A 20,912-nucleotide genomic window follows, 5' to 3' on the forward strand; every position below is an offset into this window, starting at 1 on the left:
GCGGGTCGTTGCGTTGTCGGTGAGGCGAGAGCAGGAGAGAGGCAGATAAAGAGAAAGCCGGAGGTACTGCTCCGACCTTTTTGGACTTGCAGCGCGGGGGGAGGGGCCACCCTAAATCGAAACGTCATCACCTGAATCGGGCGCTCCGATTGTCCCCGACCCCTCATGTGGCCCGCCAACTTAGGCCGGAAATCGCCTCACTTTGTTTCCGGCAAGGCCATCCCAGACAGCGACAATATTCCGCTCCGACCCCACGACATGACATGAATCGCCCACACCGAAATTGGCACGTGAATCGTCCTGCAAAAACCCCCGGGCCGTGCCCGGGCGACCGCTTGAGGGTCCCGCATACCCACTCTGGCGTTTGACCAGCGTCGATCAACGCGCTCACTCCGTGTGCGCCAAGGTGGTCTGCACTGTACATTCCACGGCTCGATCGCAGCTTCGCTGGCCGTAGAGACGAAAAGACATTCACCATCCATAGGGAATCCGCTGCTGCCAGCGAGGGCTGAAGGTACATCATTGTGGATAAATCCATGCACGTTTCACAAGCAGCGTACGTATCTGCCTTCATTCACATTCCATACAGCGCACACGGTTCGGCCATTATGCATGTGGCCAGCGCTCGCGTCAGCACGACTCCGCAAGCGTGTGCGCGGGGCGAGCACCAATATGTATCGGATATTGAGGTTGAAAAGGAACAAGCCGCTTCTATTCCGCACACTCGTATACCGCCTAACATGGCGTGGAGTAGTCTTTATCCACCTTCGTACACGTTTCATGCAGTGTGGGCGTCGTGCTGGTTGTGTTTCCTGTGTTGTGAAAAACACCATTCGTGCAGCCTCTTAAGAGGTATTCATTCGCATGCCTTTTTAATGCAACCGGAAATCTTCCCCAGACCATCGGAAGCCCGAGTCGATAATCCCGCAATGCCAAGCGCACTACATGACTCGCCGGTCCTAGGGCTCGCCCAGGAACGAGGATCTCTGTGCAGCAGTTCTCTCACAGCGGTGCCGCACGTGCTAGCCTCCATGAGGCCCACCTTACAATGAAGGTGCACGTGGCTGATTTACCTCAGGAATAATCAGACGAAAAGAAGAGTAGGGACAAAATGAAGGAGAAAATGATTTTAGCAACCCGAGCTATGAGATCTTCACAACGCACTCCCTTGTTGTCCCACTAAAGAAAAGGAAAGGGACTATCTTCATGTATAATAATGGAAAACCTGTCTTGGGACCACTATCTGTTGGATGCATGCAGCTCCGAGAACCGCAACAATATATATATATATATATATATATATATATATATATATATATATATATATATATATATATATATATATATATATATATATATATATATATATATATATATATATATATATATATATATATATTTTTTTTGTTGTTGTTGTTGCGAACCTGGAAGCCATGAGCACACAGACATTCAGGTCCTATAGATCAGTTATCTCGATAAGTACGTGTTTTATAGATATACCTTTCTCTTGTCCTGGGTAATTAAATGTGAATGCGCTACGATTGTTATTTGAATATCCCACCAACGACAACAACGCCATCTCCACGTCCATCCTGACGCCATGACGCTCGCGGCAATCTTCGTGCATGCCAGCCAGCAGGCCTGCATGTGGGCGGAGTCTAGCGTCGCCATGGCGTCCCTCCTTAGCCAATTGGCAGGGATCGGGCGTCTTCCGCCTCCGACCCGGCACAGTCGCCATTGAGCACGCGGTCTGAGGTGAAGCGGTAGGCGGAGCCACCAAACACCCCCGCTGGAGATTCTGCCCAGAGGGATGGGAGCGCCCCGCCCACCGCGTGCCTGTCCAATGGGGAGCGGAAAAGGAGTCGCAGATGCTTCATGTCCAATGGGAGGGATGACGAGGGCGCATGGGCAGAAAGTCGTTGGAGGGGGGGAGGGGCCTATAAAGATCGGTTTCCGAAAGGTTTTTCTGTCTCTCTCTTCTCTGGGCATCAACCTCGACCCGGCTCCCCGCTTTAGAAATCTCGCTATCATCGACCTCGTCCCGGCTACTGAGCTTTTCTTGTCGTCGCTGGAGGTTCTGCCTGGCTGGTTCGACGACGCCACCCGGAGTCCCAAGAGAAGGGGACGTCCAGCCGCGCATTCGCAGCCAGGTAGCCTGCCGCCCCTGGCTCACAGCCGGACTGTCCTCGGCTGGAGAGCCACAATAAAGATCCTCAGGGTCCAATCATTCTGTTTGGGTGTGCGTGTGTCTGTTTGTGGCGCCATTCTGGCAAGTAGTGAATTGCACAAGTGCCGTGCTGTACATTAGGGTGCTTCATAATAGGGGGTAAAAAAAAAAAAGTATGAATATTCATGCTCCCTGGGTGTGCCTTTGTTCCATTTGACAGTAGAAACATACACACCAAATATGAAGCAGATTGGAGGATGTTTAGGGGTTCCTCAAGTTGGCACAATATTGTTGAAATTTGCCAAACTGTAACTGACAACTTGCCGTCAAATATGCACAACACAGTACACTTCACAATTAATATGTTTGTTTGATATTTTCAAAAACCACAGCAGTCATATAGGATGAAAGAATAGTTTTTCCAAGGAGACCTAGATGAGCTTTTTGACATTGCAGTGCAAAATGCCCTCTCCGTAATGGACATAATTGTGCCAACTTGAGGAACCCCTAAATATCATGGAATTTTGTTCATTTTTGACCTATAAGTTCTTATGGGGTATTGGAACAAAGGCAAAATCAGGGAGCAGCAAAACTCAAACTTTCATTTTTTTGGAACATCCTACTGTACATACATGTCTTCTAATAATCGGTTTAAATCTTCCCTTACGTGCTCCCTCGCAATTCCCCCATTGCTTGTAATAAATATCCTATTGTTGAATGTACTTAGCTCGTCGTGTCCATTTCTGCCATTGACTGGGTGTGTCGTGCGTGCGAGCGATTAGCTGGCCATTGCGGGGGTAACAAGATAATCGGGCCAACGGAACTCGGCAATAAAACCGCTCGACAACGCACGCGGAACGAGCGCGCTAAAGCAGCTCGCTTCCGTATGAGTTCCGTTGAAGGTGAAATTTCCCGGTAGCTGGACTACGTGGGTATTTAGGTAAATTGAAGTCGGCAATCGACCCTACCCCACATGGTCTACCCATTGGCGGATTTCGGTCCAAAATAACAAGGACCCGTCGACCCGGACTTTTCCGGGCCGGCGATCTGACATTCCAGGCGATCGAGCCAAGACGACTCCACTGCTCCATCTGGTGGTCGTGCTCGTGGCGACGCACCGGCGAAACTACAACAATATATAATATTTTTTTTTATATACATGTTTATTTTTATTTTTTTAAAATATATATATATATATATTGTTATATATATTGTTATATATTGTTACGAATTCACGCCCGCCGGCGTGCGATCGGCCACTTTCCACTAATAGCAACCGCGTCGCCCACCGATTCAGTCATGACCCTCCTGGAACTATTGCCAGAAACCAGTCACGGGTGGGTTTTTAACCTCACCACAGCCCAGTCCGCATTCTACCCATGCGAAATAGGGTCACTCGCCGAATATCGAAATACCTAAGCACTCGCGCGGGTAACCTACCGAGGGGCCGTACCTCGCCGCAGGTTGGCTTGGGACACGAACCGCTGAAGCGGTCCGTTCCGTTCTACAGCGATAACCGAGCGGGTATTATCGCCGACCTCGACGGATCCGATTCTCTTTACCGGGTGTTTTAAAACCCAACTAATTATTCCGCGATGCAAGATGGCATTTTCAATGGGGAATAGAGGACGCAACGAACGGGATACATTTCACACAAGGACATTTATTACAACTAAGCACGTATGTACAGCCAGGCAGTCATGCACGTATGTACAAGCAAATAGAAGCAATACCACCGACTACAATGACAATGTACATGCACTTAACAGTTTTACTTAACAGACGGCGCCACGACAACATTCATTCAAAAACCCAAAAGAACCACAAGAAAAGACCCCCTCACAGACAAGGGGGTCAGGCAAGACCACTTGGGTCTTTATGGCACGGGACCTGGGAGACCGAACGGGTCCCGCGAGACCGTAGCAGGTTACCTGCACCCTCAAGGTGCCTCGATGGTCGGCGATCTCTCTCTGGCACTCTCCTCCCACGGACGCGCAGGTTCGCGCCCCACAGCCAGCAGAGCTGCGCCTCCCGTCCGCGTCTCCGGTACGTCGCCCGGACTCTCCACCGACCCACGCCTCTGGTGTACGGGTCGCTCCACAGACCCAGAGCCCAAAAGACCAGACCAGACCAGGAGAAGAGCGCCAACGAAGAGAGGAGACCAGACCAGGAGAAGAGCGCCAATGAAGAGAGAGACCAGACCAGGAGAAGAGCGCCAACGAAGAGGAGAGACCAGACCAGGAGAAGAGCGCCAACGAAGAGGAGGAGGAGACCAGGAGAAGAGCGCCAACGAAGTGGAGGAGGAGACCAGACCAGAAGAAGAGCGCCAACGAAGAGGAGAGACCAGGGCTCGCGGCTGTCCGCCTTATATAGCCTGGGGCTCCGCCCTTCGCCCCTCCCCGTTTTCGGCTCCGCCTCCCTTCGAGAAGCTTCTCGAAAAGGGGTGTTTCTCAACTCCGAACGCCTCACTCCTCGTATCCACCAATCGTGAGCGAGCCGCCTCGCCCTTCTCGTCACACCAGCTTCGGAGAAAAAAGGCGGTAAAAACCACACTCACCATTGGAGGTTTCTTTTCCTCGTTCCTTTACGCCCGCGTTCTCGGACCCCTTATGAAAGCGGAAAGGGTCGTAGCGTGGTCTGTGGAGGATGGCGTTTGCAAGCTGGAATAGTGGCGAAGATGGTTAAATGGTGGTGGTGTTGTTGTGGCGATTGTAGAGTGGTTGGCGTTGTGGCGTAGTTGGTGGTGGTTGTAATGGTGGGCGAGCTATGTCGGTTCAAAATAACGATAGAGAAAGAAAAACCTACCTCAAAGGGTCACAGCCTGGTGAACACGAATAATTTCCATCAAACAACGGTGGGGAAATCTAACTGAACACAGACTTATCAATCTACCTGAACTAAGGACCCTTTATGGTGTTCTGCGAATTTCCACAGCCGTAACAATACAATTACCCTTCCATCGATTTACCTCATAAAGAAACCATAGCAGTCTTAACAGTTTGTGACTATTATGCTGTCAAATGACATTCATAGCAAACTCCACAAATATTCCACTCTCCTTTGGGAACCAATTCCCTTCCAAAAGGAATTTGAAACTCCTTATTAATGCTTCGACTATCTTTTCTTGCACATGTGAGGCGTACAAAATAATCCTCTGATAATGCCTTGTGTGAACAGAAGCACGAAGTTTCGCGGGCAGTGTATAATCTGAGTCTCTGCTACGCACATCTCCCAGAAGTAAAAAATAATTATAATACAATCACAAATTATTCAGTCAATTTCGTCCAATGAATAATTTCCTTTTAGTCACTTTACTTCACCGAGAAACCTTAGCAGTCTTAACAGTTTGTGACTTTATTTGGAGTTGGGAGGGAAAGGGTTTGAGGACTTGAAGAAGGAAGGTGGAGGAACAGAGAACTGGGAGATGGGGTTTGAAAACTTGGGGCTGGGATGAGGGGAGGTGGGGTTGAGGACTTGAAGAAGAAAGGTGACTCGGAAATGTTTTACATTGCAGGGAATTTCCATGGGTCCCTGCCATTGTGTTGTCAAAGGACATTCCTGTCAAACTCCCTAAATATCCCACACTCCATTGGAAGCAAATTCCCTTTCAACAGCCCAGTGGAACTGGGTTATCTGCTCGTCTATTATATATTGGGAACTGTGGTTTCTGTCCGTGTGTTTGTCTGTCTCCAGTTTACTACGGTAGCTTCCCGCACCTTTGTTTGCTTGATGTTCCTGTCACTGAGGATGGGTACTTTTTCTTGCAAATTGTAATCCTGGTGTTTCTATGTATGACGAGGCATCAATGTGTGTGCTGTCCATGATATGGGAATTAAGCTGTGTCCCGTGTGCTGCCAATTGTTTGTGGGCGTTAAAGATCCCACGGTGTCCTTCATGCCTGGTGATGGCCTAAGGGTTAGGGTGGTGGGCTTTGGATCTTAAGGTCCCGAGTTCAAATCTTGCTCGGTCGTTGAATTAATACCAGGTGGGGTTGACTCAGCCTGTCATCCTCTGAGGTCAGCAAAATGAGTACCAGCTTGCTGGGATGATTGAGCCATTTGAGTGGCTCTGTGTCAGAGTGGCGACCCATCCAGGATTGTGCCAATAGCCCAGAAGACTGCTTAGCCAGGACCAGTGCTCTGTACAGAGTATTTTGCCCCATGGATGGATGGATGGTGTCCTTCGCAAAGAGTAGGCAAGTTATTGCCAGCACCCGAAACTAGTCACAAACTCCTGCTCTAACCTACAGGGTGCACTGTATCAACGGCACACCCACGTTCTCAGAAATAATGCCACTCACAGCCATGTGCTGGTGGGGTTGACTCCGCTACCTCCCTCCCTGCCGTGGCCTACAATCGACATGAAGGACAACGACCGAACGACGTGACCCAAATGCAGTGCATCAAGGCTGTTTCTCCCTTATTTAGGAAGTCTATAACCACAAGGTTATCCAGAACGTAATTTTCTCCCGATTGATTTAATTTCCCTTCCACGTGGCTATTCTGTTTGAAATTTATGTTGTGGACATTAAACATTCCATGGTATTGTTTAAGAGTTTGACTCTTGGCTGGTTCTTGTTTCTACATTCCTTGAATGGGCTGGATGTTTTAGGCTGATGAACTTGGCTCATTTGGACCTTTCCTAATCCATAGAACTGCCTACAAAGCCTTACTGAAGCTTTTATGCAGTGGCATCTGATGGGAGGATTGGGGTTGACTCAGCCTGTCATCCATCGGAGATCGGCGAGATGAGTACTTGTGTACTGGTAGAGGGGCACAGCGTCAGCAGCACAGCCGCTCTTCTGAGAAATGATAGCTATCCATGCAGCCAAGCTGCCATACGCAACAACCGAATAGTTTGGAGGATTTGAGTCAACGCTTTGTCATTCTGTTCCTGGTAATCCCTAAGCGGGTACCGCACAAATAACGAAACTCTGTACTTATTCATAGCTGTGCTGGTCAAGGTTGAAACCAACACCGTTTACTGACCATGGTAAGGATACATTACGAGTAAATAAGTAGGTTTCACCTCCAAGGTTGTTTGCTTCTTAAATAAATAATTTATTTTAGATGTTTCCCACTTCATGGCCGATGATGCAAATATGGACAACATGGAATGTTCGGTGGGTGTTTTTTTCCTTCTCTCCTTTAATCTCTTTCTCTCTTGTTTTTTCTTGTTTTTGACCAACATTTTATTTTATCCTTATTGGCAGTCATCAAAATGCAGACACTCACTTGAATGACAAAAGGAACAATATGGAGTGCAGACATCAAATGAGACTCTTTTTTTTTTTAAGGAGTTATTTCATGCACACATGGAACAGTAGTCAAACAAAACGTTGCCCTTTGGTATATGGTTTCATTAAAAAATAAAACAATAACGAGGAAGTATACTCCATAATTAAGGATAACACTTTGTCGTTGAGGAAGGTGTCAGCCAATCATGATTATTGAAGGGGGCTATTGATACCATCAGCAGACCTGAACAAAAAACAATGGGTACCAGATGTTATCAAAAGCAGAGAAATGTCCAGTGACCTCTACCCTGACCTATTGTTTGAACTTCAGCGTCCATCCATTGTTGAAATTACAAGAAGAGCAGATTCAGTCTAGAGTGACCAATATGGAAGCCAAACTGGTGGTTGGTGATCAGAGAATTGAAGAACAAGAAAGTTCTGAATGGTGTTGGTCTCCATTACCTTTTTATGAAAATAAGGGATAAGACTCCAATACATATTTGTACTCGTCTGAATACCTGAAAGCAAATAACGAGAAGTTAAAAGGTTTGCGAAATCGATAAAGATTCAAGTTTTCACTTATCATCTTCATGAAAAAGAAAGTGCCATTCAAAAGTAAATGCAAACGAGTAAATGTCTCTCATTTATGTGGAGGTGACCGTGCCTTGCCTTCACTGGTCTATGGTTGGCTGTGAAATGTCATGTGCTTTTTAGAGCCAATGTTTCATTCCAATTTGTTGATTTGATGGGTGAATTTTGTTTTTTCAAAGAAGCATGTGAAGTGATAAATTTGACAATGATCGCATTTGCTCTCGTAGTAACATCTAGTTTTTGAAGCTTCAGTTTAGTTTACCTTTTAAACTTTTTGGCATTTCATTTTTAAGGGCTGACAAGATTGTGCAGAGATACGCACACTTGTCTCTGAGCTATCTAGCATGGGTTCAAATCTCAGCCCAGCTATAAAATGTCACCCTGATGTTTTGTAGGCAGGGTGAGCCATCAATGTGCCTTTGCCGTCCCTCAGATGGATGTTCAACTGGGAATCCTGTCTGCTAGCATTAGTGGATTGTAAAGATCCGATGATGTCATTTCCGAACTGTCGGTGAACACCCACGATACCTTGGTTAAGTTGCAAATTACTGCTCTAACCTACAGGGTTAGAGCAGTAATTTGCATCAGCGGCACAATTGTACCCCTAACTAACTTTGGTATACGATGTCGGGGCTTGTGGAGGACGGAGCTCGGCAAATGATGCTTGCTGTTCCCTCCCCCCCCCCCCCCGTTAAATGATGCTTGCTGATCCCCCCCCCCCGTGAAATGATGCTTGCTGATCCCTCCCCCCAGTGAAATGATGCTTGCTGATCCCCCTCCCCCATGAAATGATGCTTGCTGATCCCCCTCCCCCATGAAATGATGCTTGCTGATCCCCCCCCCCCCATGAAATGATGCTTGCTGATCCCCCCCGTGAAATGATGCTTGCTGATCCCTCCCCCCCCCCGTGAAATGATGCTTGCTGATCCCCCCCCCCATGAAATGATGCTTGCTGATCCCCCCCCCCCCGGTGAAATGATGCTTGCTGATCCCTCCCTCCCCACCCCCGTGCCGCATATGAAAGAATGAGAATTTCCTCTTTTGCAAACCTACATCCTCGGGAATATTTCTCTTCCTTGTTTCACTTTTGTTCTATTTATATTCATGAATGCTGTTGGTCTATAGATACACTTTGTTCATTTCTGAGTACCATTTCTATATGGTGATGAAAGTGTGACCTTCAAACGATTTAAAGTGTGTTGAATTCTCCAAATGTTAAATTTCCTAAACTGCATTTGGTAACTTTTCGTGTGGGGAAATGTCCAGTTTTTCTTGATTTTTATTTTTGTGCCTTGTGCCTGTGGATTTGCCTCGGTTTTTCCGTTGTGGGTCGGCCCTGAATGGTATGGAACTGGTGGACTGAGAGCGTGAGGCTTGGCAGTTTTCAAAAACGTGTGTCCAGAGTGTGGGAGTCGAGGAGTGTATTTTGTGCAAGCGTGATGATGGGCGAACTGAGTGGCTTTTTAACTGTGATTTTTGTGAAAGAACTGAGTTTTTTTTGTTGTTGTTATTGTTAAAAGAATTCACTTGTAAGCTGAGCCAGAAAAGAGGGAATGGGTGGAGTAGGGGTAAAGATGAGTGCCTCGAGTGGGGGATGAGAGGAGTCAAGTGTTTAGGGCGGACAGGGAAGGGGACAAGCGAGTGGAGAAAGTGGTGTGTGTGATAACAGGCTAGGGTAGTAGGTCTAACAGGTCAGCCCAGGCAGCGCTGCTGATTGATGACCATAGTGTCCAAAACTGATCAAGATGCCAAGTGGGCAGCGGTTCCAAAGCGAGGCCTGGTTATGTCATTTGAATGTGGGATCAATGGAGGGCAGAGGAGTCGAGGTGGTAGGGATGATGCAGAGAAAGAGGTTGGAAGTGTTGTGTTCGCAGGAGACCAGATTGAAAGTAGACAGGATGGGGAGGTTGGCAGGAGGATATAAGCTGTTGCATGCGTGTGGGGATGGAAGGAGTAATGGCGTGGGAATAATAGTATCGGAAGAGATCAGTAAACAGGTGATCAGAGTGGAAAGATGGGAGGGATGGATATTTATCGCATGGGTGATGATACAGAGGCAAATTGGGTGTGTTATGTGGGCCACAAATGGGGAAGGATTGGCGTAGAGAATCAGGAATTCAGGGATGCACTGGAGAGGATGATGGAATGGTTGAGCTGAATGTGATGCTGTGCATTACAGGGGATTTTTTAACATGCATGTGGGAGTCGCGGAGCTGGGAGAAGAGGAATGTGTAAATTTGGGTAGGGAAAGAGGAATAGAGAGGGTCGAGAGCTGGTGGCAAGGAATGGGATAGCCATAGCTGGTTCATTCATTCAAAAGTGAGAAAGCCACAAGAATACCTTTTGGAATGGACAGCATATGACAGAACTGATTTTGTTGGTGGTAAGAAAGAGACTGTTGTGGAGGGTTAAGGATTGTAAGGCAGTAGTGGGAGAGCATAATTACCACCCAGCACAAAATGTGGTCTTTGTGGTGTGGATGGAGAAAATAAGGGAGGTGAAGAGCAGGGGTCAGAAGATTATTAGGTGGGGTAAGTGTAGGGGAAACATCATTGTAGAGTACAAGGAGAGGACAAGGACCAGGTATGAGCAACTGAGTGAAGAAGTGAAAAGTTTGGAGGAAGAGTGGAGAAGTATGGAGAGCCATTTAGGGTAATTTCAGAAATTTTGTGCAGAAGGACTTGAGGAAAGTGTGCATCGTCGAGGGATAGAGACCAAGTATGGTGGATGGAGGAAGTAGCAAAGACAAGTTGGTGAAAAGAACGAGGTTTGGAAGAGGATTGGGAAGATCATAGATATAGGCAGGCAACTGCATACAGGTCTGCTGCACTTGTATGGCCAAAATAAAAAAGCCACAAGGAGGGCTGTGTATAACGTGAGGAATAATATGGAAGAGGAGGTGTACAATAATCTGGAACAGGATGGTGGGAAGATCATAAATAAATTGGCTCGTGATAGGGATTCCGATAGTAAGGACATGAAGGGGTGGGGGGGGTGATTAAGAATGGTGGAGAGGCTAGTGACAGGGGGGCAGTATTGAAGATGTGGGAAGGATATTTCAAGGAACTGTTGAACCAGGGAGGAAACAGCGGCAAGCTGGAGCTACCATGTTATGTAGAGGGGAAAGTTGAGTTGGTGGAGATCACTGAGGAGGAAGTGTGGACAGCATTGAAGAGGATGAAGAAACGAAGAGTGTCAGGCATTGTTGAGGTGTGTACAGAGATGATGATTGCAGTGGGTGAAGTCTGTGTCCATTGCACAAAGAGGCTATTGAATATATGGATGAAAGAGGGGTCAATTTCAGAGGATTGGAGGACGGTTAATTGGGCCGATGTGAAAGGGGAGGGCGATGTTCAAGATCTGGGGAAATAGATGGGCATTATGCTCTGTAGTCATGTCGTGAAGGTGCAAGTTAGGATTCTGGACGGGAGGATAAGGAAGAGTGTGGAGATCGGAGAAGAGCAGCAGAGATTTAGAAAGGGTAGGGAGCTGACGGATGGGATGCTCAAGCTGAGACAGCTGGTGGAGAAGAGGTTGGAGGTGCAAGGTGAAATGGCATTGGGATTTGTGGACCTGGAGAAGGCCTACAACACTGTCCTGCGAGAGATGGTCATGGCGACACTGAGATGGATGGGAGTGCCAGAGGCAGTAGTTAGGTTGGTGGAAGGGATGTACAAAGGAATGAAGGGAAGAGTTTTGGTTGGTCCTAGGATGTCTGAGGAGTTCAGTGTGAACATTGCTTTGAGGCAGGAAAGCTCTCTCAGCCCACTCATGTTTATCATGGTGATGGAGCTTGAAAGCAGGAAGGTCAACACTAGGTGTAGTATGGGGAGGATGTTGTATACGGGCGATGTGGTTGTTGTGATAAAGAGTGGGCGGGAGATGCAGGAAGTACTGGGGGAGTGGGAGGAGGTATTTGGGAAGCATGGGCTGAATATTAGTATGGAGAACACTGAGGTGATGTGGGTTGGGCAGCAGAGAAAATAAATTAATATCAGCTCAGAGGGGAAAGAGATCAGGCATGGAAATAGGTTTGAGTTTGTGGGGGGAACAGTGACCAGAGATAGTAAATCCAAGGCAGAGGTGCAGAGGAGGATTCAGGTGGATGTGAATGTGTAGAGGAGGGTGGAGGGAAGGTTCTGATGTGTGGAATGCCAGCCTACCTTTATGGTCTGGAAATTGTGGCACTGACAGAGAGACAACAGAGGCTGCAGGTTTGCGAGAACAACTGGATCAGGAAGATTGTGGGGGTGAAGAGGGTGAAGGCAGGGCAGACGTTTGGTGCCATTGGACCTATCCCTTCTCAAGGGAAGATGAAAAGAAAAATAACTTTTTTGCTACAAAGTTTTAACCTCAAATCAATCCTAAAAATTCCCTTTGCAAACTTTTCAAGGACTTATAAGGAACTTAAACACAGGAGGAGGCCATGAGGCCCATCAGGCCTGCACAGTTATGCCAACATTTTTGGACTCTCCTATCCCTTTTACCTACAAATATATATCCAACTTATTTTCAAAACGATCCGCTAACTCCACTGTCATGAACTTTGCAGGGAGGGAGACCATTCCATGCATTCACCACTCTCAAAGTGAAAGACCCCTGCCTTACTACCATCCTAATTCTCCTCTTCGTTATTGTTAAACTGTTACCCCTTGTCTTGTCATTGTCTATTCCCCTGAATTGTCGATACCCTTAATTATCTTAAACATCTCCTTTTAATGTACAAAGTTATCTTTCACCTACTCATAACTTAGTAAAGCTCAGCCAGGGATCAATATAGTTGCTCTACGCTATTAGGCAGAGTTTAATGTTGGATTATACTCAAATAATTTATTGGATAATACTGTTGTGGTTTGAAAACCACATGCCGAGATTGAAACGCACACAGCACGTAGACTCTTTAGAATAGTTATTTCCGTAATGAACATTAAGAATAGCGCCTTCCCTATAGGGGTTATTATATAATTAAATGTGTTGGGTTGGCGAGTTAGCGCCCCTTCTCGACACATTGGGATAACAGACGTGTACCGTGACTGCCGTAATCTCCCGTAGGGCATCTGTGTTTTACTGCCATGGCGTTCAACGTGTGCGAATAACACCAGCATTCTGGAACTCGCGCCAAATTCTCGAATTCCCATTTATTGTTTAAAGCCCCACAAAGTCCTTGTTTGTCTGTTCGTCTGTATGGACGTCTACCCTGTAATGTAATTTATTGCATTCTTCCCCTGCACTGTATTTCATTTTCCTAATCCCTTGTTCCGGTTGTGGGAGGAGATGGAGGAATTTAGGATTGAAGAGAGTAGTTTGGTCCGTGGACGTGTCGGAGGCATCTCGATGTAATTAAGTCGGGAAACTGTGAGCTTAAGTGTTACGTGTCACCACACGTGGGGTGGTATCGTGTTAATTAGATAGGGTTTAAGAATAAGTTTCCCTAGTATGCAATCGCCCCTCTGTGACTTTTCCCTATGTTTTTATATTTCAAGATTGGCAATTAAGGTGGGGAAACACGTCCCTAAAACAACTACAAGCAAACGTGCCGAACAGGCCGAAGCCCCGCCTCCAAGGGTGACGGCAGGCGAAGTCACGCGCCCGGGGCTGATGATTGATGGGTGTGACGTCAAGATGCGAGCCAAGCATGCCGAGCGGGCGGAGGCCCCGCCTTTCCTGGGTTTCATGCGAGCAAACTACACCCCGGAGGAGGAAACGGTGGTTAGGCCTGACGTCGGAGAGGAGAGGAGAGAGTGGAGTTTAGCGTGAGCACACACACTAGGCAGAGTTGAGTTGAGGGAAGGAATGCACATGGTCAAGAAAGAACGGAATTAGGAGATGGCCTGTAAGAACAGGGCTTTACGGCTGGCTTCCTTCAACGCACGAGGAGGGCGGCACGATTCTTGTATTCGTGTTGAGGTGATTTGGCTCACATGGTGAAGCAAGACACTGGTCTTTGGCTCTTGGTTGGGTCGTGAGGACGATCAACGCACGAAGCAGCTGCACTGGGTCTCTGAGCCTTGGTGTTGAGTGCCACTCGCGGATTGCCTGGCATACATTTGTTCTGCTATGAGAGAAGTAACTGGCACCATTTTGCATGCGTCTGCACATGCTGATGGAAGCGCCTCAATTCCATGTTCCAAAAAGACCAGCTCTAGGCCAAGCTAAGTACAAGAATAAAAATCGGAGGGATTTTCTTTTTTTTTCGTTTCCCTTTGTCTGTATTTAAGTCTGTGTGCAGTGGCGCCTCGACTTAGACTTTTATTTACTTCACATTATTATCATTATCTTTTGATTATTGTCCTTTGTAAAAAAAATAAAAAATAAAAAAATTAAATAAATATGTTCATTTCAAGTAATTGTATCCATGTATTTGTAGTGGAGTTCGAGTATAAACCCCCCTGTGCATCCATTTCTGTGCTGTGCTCCTCCACCACTCTGCCATTGCGCACTTTTCCCATGCGTGCACGCATTCATCTCTGAGATTTTCAGCTGTAGGCCTCCAATGGAGAAGTTCGGCTGTTCGGAGGCTGGCAGTGTTCACCACCCGTCACCACAATTTTGGGTCGCGGGGGGGTTAACCTGGGCCACCACCCCCATGACACCCTGTTCATTCCGTCGCCCCTAAACACGACTGGTGAACAGACCAGGACACGACCTAGCCTCCCTGAAATGATTGCCCCCATTCCCTGGCTTTGTGCCAGAAAAATTTTTGGACGTTGGGGTTCGTCCGGGGTGCATGGGGGTGAAAAGGGACTTCCCCATGTTAAGCGCAGAGCTGCGCTCCTGACGACAGCCTGAAAAACCAAATTGGTGAATATCCTGGCAGGCAGCAGAATGGGTGGGGCTGTGGGGTAATCCTCCAATGGCTGGCATGGGGCCATCTCATAAAATCTGTCATTTCCCAATAGCTGGTCCCAGGCTGCCTTGGAATATCTGACGTGTGGCTCATCGGGCCCACCTGCTCCAGGGGCTATAAAGCTGTGTTCGGTGCCTGGTTCATTCTCTCTCTGCCCTGGTTGTCACACTCATTTCTGCCCTGTTCCCAGACACTCTGCATCGCCCTCACTCTTTCCCTGGTCCTGGACGCTTTGGTTCGTCCTCCAAATGGAGCTCGTAGACCCTCAGTTGTGCAGAGCAGTGTCGGGGCCATTCCGGAGAGTAGTACCAAGTTGGGGAGGATGATGGTGACACATATATATATATATATATATATATATATATATATATATATATATATATATATATATATATATATATATATATATATATATATATATATATATATATATACCGGGAGGCTGAGGCAACCCTGCCCCTCCCAATTTGTTTCCGTGTGTGTGTGTGTGGTCTGATGGGTACCCTGTTTTGTTATCCGGTAGGTAAGGCATAGGTTAAGCTAAGTCTGCAACTTGGACATTTTCTTTCCTTTTTGTAAATACACATCTTGATTACTCTTTTCATTGCATTTCCCCTTTTCCTGCCCCGGTTGCCCTCTGACGCCATTAAAGCCCTTGCGTTCCCTTCCCTCCTTCCCGTACCCCTCATCGCTCATTGTAAATAAATTATTATTGTTATATTTCCAATCTGCCCATGGTTGTCCATTCTTCCATTGGTCCAGCAATATCCGTTTGTAGATTAGCCGGGAGGTTTTAAATCCCCAACTAATTGGCTCTAACCTCAATCTGGTGTTGTGCTAGCAGAAAGCTCGGCCACTTTAATCAAGATCCAATCAATAAAAAAGCAGCACAATCACCGAGGGCATGATTCCCTGATAAGGAGATCACGTGTCCCAAGGTAAATGTTGTCACACAGAGGACCCTGGGTCACGTGGTCAAGTTATTGGCATTTTCAGTCAATTAGCGACCCACCGCGACACGAAGTTATTCGTGTGCGATGGCCTCGATTCCCAACGAGTCCGTGGAGAACCTGGAATACCCCTACCCTTGTACCCCTGCGAATCTGGGTCCGCAACAATACTTTAAATCACCATGTTTTAATGATACTTTTGTACATGTGTGCAGTATAGCACATGGGTCAACATAAGCTTAAATATGGATAGTAATGTCCAGGAAAATTGATTGCAGACATTCTTCGTCATGCAGTATCTTCTAGGAAAAATTACCCTGATCCAATCTCCTGTTGGAAATTCACAATTCGTGTTGCTTGCTTCGTGACATCATTGTAGTGGTGACAAAAAGCCGAAAAGATTGTTAAAATTAATATGATTATGATGGCTAGGGTATTAACCCAATTTTCACCCACACCCCACTCCTCCACCTTCACTGGCAACTGATTCCAACCATCGAGGTTGTCAATGAAGCATAACCACTCAACAGTCTTTGTTGGTGGTTCCCAACGAGTCCTAGTCCATCGGACCACATGGGAGTGACGGAACACCCCACCCCTTCACGCTGCCATCCTATATTAGTCGGCCAATGATGCATAGTGGAAGTTCCACAAAACTTCCATTATGCATCATTGGCCTACTAATCTGTAGAGCCTATCTTTCTATATTTGGTACAAAAGTTCCACTTTCAACTACAGTACCGTAATGTGTAATGTTTAACATAACCTAGAAAACATATTCCAGTTTGAAGAAACTTGAATTCAATCATCCATTCGCCTCTTCATAATGTTTTACATGAAGGCATGTATTGACAATGACCCAAACAATTTGGACTTGCCAATATGCCATTTAGAATATATTTTATATCCATATGATTTCACACAGGCCAACTGGTTTGCTTTATGAAACAGGAACTGTACGTTAAACAAATAGGTGATTAATAAAAATGTATGTTCTCAAAAGTATCAGTCATTTGCAATCTGGTTTACCGTCTGGGGTATTGTTCAATACTCGATCGCTGAATAACGTTTAATGATTTTGAAGATACTTTTTATTATCAGTTTAATGGTGTTAATTTAATGGATTTTCACTAAAACTTGGTTCTTATCTTCAAATCCTGCATGTGCATGTTATCTGCCACTCTTTCAGCAATTTCATTGTGACTGCAATGCCAGTTTTGGTGGAGGTGCTTGCTTTATATGTTCGTGAAAATATTAATGTGAAGGAAATTTTTATAGACCTTATTCCTCCACATCTTGAAATATTGTGGGTGCATCTAAGGTCTTCTGGTTATGTTCGATGATTGAGAAACATTTTTGTTTGTGTTCTTTATTCACCACCTTGGTCACAGTATAAAAATGAGCTCATTGATCACATCATTTCAATGGTTCATAATATGTGTACCTCTTCAGATAATGCTTCCTTCATCATTATGGGTGATTTCAGCAACCGAGATACAGGATTATTAATGCAACATACCTTATTGTCACAAATTGTTAACAAGGCTACTGAGGGTTCTGCTGTTTTGGATAAGATTCTCACTGATTTAGGTGATCATTATCATGATCCAGATGGATCTGCTCTGATATCTACTTGTGATCATGCTGTGGTCGTTCTTCATCCACATCAATTGATAAAATCTGTTAAACCTTGCAAGATTTCCTTTCGGCCTTTTTGTGCTCTTCTGTCCGTGCTTTTGTGCAATGGATAACGCATACAGATTGGTCAGTATTAAGTGAGTGTGACAATCCCAATAGTATGGCTGAACAATTTTCTCAACTCGTTCAACTCGGTATAAACACCATTTTCAATTAATAACATTCACACGTCGGACCAATGTTAAATGAGAGATCAATACTGCCTTATGCACATTGATAATACTATGTGATGCCGCTTTTAAACAGGAGAGATGATACATACCATAGTTTATGAAATAAAGTGAAAAGAGCAATAAAGTCTGTGAAAAGTAGTTTCTATTCCAGAGATTGAACACCTAAAATAAGCAGAACCAGGTAAATGGCATCAACAAATCCAGCATTTAACTGGACTTCAAAAGCAATCATTTTCTGTTCCTGAAAGTACTAAATCATTCTTTGAATCGGTGAATTAAATCAATTAACATTTTGCCAAAATTTGATCAGATTTACCTCTTCTGAATTTATGTGTACTAGTGCGTGGCCGTACGTGCAAAAAAATATAAAAAAAAACTTTCAAACCGCGTGCCAGAAACAACAACCACACCGACCATTCTTTCGCTCTCACATGCCCGTACGTGCGTGGCCGTACGTGCAAAAAAAAAAAATTACTTTCACACCACGTGCCAGAAAACAACCACACAGGCCGTTCCTTCGCTCTCGTAAACGACGACCGGATTGGGGCATTGTGTTCATCTATAAATGCGCATAAGAAATCGAGATTATTAGAATACAGTAAGTCATCACTATCTGGAAGTCCGTACGTTGTAACCCGTAATGGGGAACACGCTCTAACTTGGCCATAACTTGGGAACCACTTGTCCGATTAATTTCAAACCTTGAAAATGCAAACAAACAGTGATTGCTGGAATTATAGATAGATAGAAGATAGATACTGTGGGTGCAAAACGCCAAGCAACGTGTCCTGTCATTGTTAACTAAATGGCACCCTTTCCCCATCGGCTATGCCTATGCAGCAACATGTCCTGTCATTGGTTTGGTAAATAAATGGCCATAACTTGGGAACCACTTGTCCAATTAATATCAAACCTTGAAAATACACATACTCAGGTCCCCAGCAATATACCTGGCAAGTTTCAATTAAATCGGACCAGTGGTTGTCGAGAAACAGCGGTCACAGACACACACACACACAGATATTGCAAAAATCTAGGAACAAGAAGTTAAATGTACTAAATGCCCCAAACTTGAACAATACAAGAAGGAAATGCTTGATAAAATACCAAGTATGCAAATTTCTGGTGACTTGATATTCGAAAGTTGTACAAAACATTGCAGTGTGCAGCGCAAAGGAATGCAGAAACTTCCATATAAGTTAGCAGGTTATACAAGTCCATTTAGCCCATCAACCCCGAGCTTTATCATCAACCCCAATATATCACTCTGCTTATCATCTCACAAACAGCAATCCCTTTATCCTTGTTCCAGGGTGCTGGTGATAACTTGTCTCCTCTTCAAGAAAAACACCATGGGTAATGCCCATCAACTTCCAACAGCTTGACCTCCTTCCGATGAGCTGCACACACATTGCTGTATCCTCCTGCATGCAAAACACCAAAGTGACAGTTTATCATTGAGTCAAGATTCGAACCCAAGCTATACAGCTCAAAGGTGAGTGCGTATACCCCTGACAGTATTCATGTTAACTCTGCTTTTGTTGAAAGAAAGGTTTTAATTGCAAAAAAGATAAATGTTTGCCTTTGGACATGCAAATTTTGAGGCAACAAAATAACTAGATAAGACTAGAGAGGTCATAGAACACCTTACCCATAGCAGTCTTGGGGAAAAAGGACAGAGGAAGAGTCTTTTAAACTCTTGCTTTGTGTTTTCGAGCAGGATCTATGTTCATTCCGTTGGTGAACCTTGCATAACATGCGTGATGGTAACCACACAGCACATTTAGAGCTTCAGAATATACCACGAGGACCCGCACTCGAATGGGTTCTAAAAAGTCCTTTAAAAACCCATGTTTTAAATTCTAAAGGGTGGTTCTAGTGGGTTCAAAAGGGTCATTCTAAGCAGTTCTAAAGAGTAATTCTTACTAGCATAACCCGCGCTCTGCGCGACATGTTGGGGTGGGTGTGTTTGAGAAAGGAACTGATGCAGAGTATCAGTAGTAATTTTACTTTAATGCAGTAAGTGGAATACGATTTCACTGTTTCAGAACCATTTTATTTACTTTTTTGTACCATGCTCCTCATATGGTCTTTGAGATAATGTAAGCCGAATATCACGTTACTCGAGCGCAGAACAAAGTCGAAGATAGTGCAACACGAAACCACAAACTCGGAAATAATATATAAGATGGGTTTCGTTCATTTCTAGGCTTTGCCTATTTGACATTAAAAATGCCAAACTGAACTGCTTCCTTCTGACATGGGTGTGTTTTTTGTTTTTTTAAATCACAATCGCAAAAGTTTTTGTCAGGTCAGGTCAGATTAAATCTGTTACTTGTTACAGGTACCATGTAAACCTGTACTACCCTGTTTCATGGTCGTAAGACCAGCAATCCTGATACGGAGAGTGTCAGGTGGTTCCAGGCACCACTTTAACGTTTCTAATTCAGAACGGTAGTACTACCCTGAGCAGTTGCAGTCTTCAACCTACTACCTAAAAAAAACGGTCAAACCAGATGGGTGTTTTTTTGGAGACACCATCTCCTTACTGGATGGCCGTTTGCTCCCGAAGGTAGCTCATCTGCCCTTTCACAGGTATTGTTTTTAGTCCTGCAGGGTGTCAGTCACCCTCACCACTGGCGAGCCAGTGAGGGTAGTCAGTTTAGTCGCCGACGACCCGACCATGCAGCAGGTAGTACTGGGTTACATGTTACCAGTGGCAGTCAAGAAACCTGACTGACCTGACCTGGATATTTTTTTTAGGAGTTGGGTTCCTTTTTCTAGAAGGTTGGTGGTAGGATTTGCACTCTGGCCACCATAAAACCCTTCACTCCGCAAAACACAAGAACAATAAGAAATCTGAAATCCCACTCCATGGGAATACCTCCTGTGCAGCTGCCCTCCACAGGGCAGCTCCACCGCATGACGGGACTGGGGAAAAGCCTTCGGGACTCCCACTCTTTAATGATGGGAGGAAAACCACGGGGTAACCTTCCCGGGTCAGATTGCAGTTGTGTGTGTCGGGGTGGTGCTGAGGTGTCGTCCACCAGATGATGGTCTCCTTGGGTTCAACTGAGGCAGTCCCTTCGGGTGGGTGTCTGGAATGTCATATCTCTAAGAGAGGATGATCACCTGTCTCTGTTACCATCTGAGCTCAAGCGTTTGGACATCGGTATTGCAGCACTCTCTGAGGTTCAGAGACCGAATAGTGGCGAGATCATGGTGGATGGTTACACCGATTATTAGTCTG

At 45.6% G+C, this 20,912-nt stretch overlaps 1 protein-coding gene and 1 long non-coding RNA gene across 3 annotated transcripts in view; one reads left to right on the top strand and one right to left on the bottom strand.

The window, feature by feature from the left end:
• Positions 1–18,169: 18,169 nt before the first annotated feature.
• LOC147017881 (uncharacterized) overlaps positions 18,170–20,912 on the bottom strand; it is a 9,099-nt gene continuing 6,356 nt past the window's right edge. Inside the window, exon 2 of the long non-coding RNA XR_015062179.1 lies at positions 18,170–19,086. This is a non-coding gene — a long non-coding RNA (uncharacterized LOC147017881). The remainder of the gene's footprint in view (positions 19,087–20,912) is intronic.
• The window catches only part of LOC147017882 (E3 ubiquitin-protein ligase TRIM13-like), a 75,899-nt gene continuing 74,007 nt past the window's right edge, over positions 19,021–20,912 (top strand). For both annotated transcript variants that reach the window (XM_085896966.1, XM_085896965.1), the window contains exon 1: positions 19,021–19,157. The gene's annotated coding sequence lies outside the window, so the exon portion shown is untranslated. The remainder of the gene's footprint in view (positions 19,158–20,912) is intronic.

The sequence above is a fragment of the Eptatretus burgeri genome, chromosome 10 (assembly GCF_056783735.1).
Source record: "Eptatretus burgeri isolate ZD-2024b chromosome 10, Ebu_testis_v1, whole genome shotgun sequence".
NCBI classification, from domain to species: Eukaryota; Metazoa; Chordata; class Myxini; order Myxiniformes; family Myxinidae; genus Eptatretus; species Eptatretus burgeri.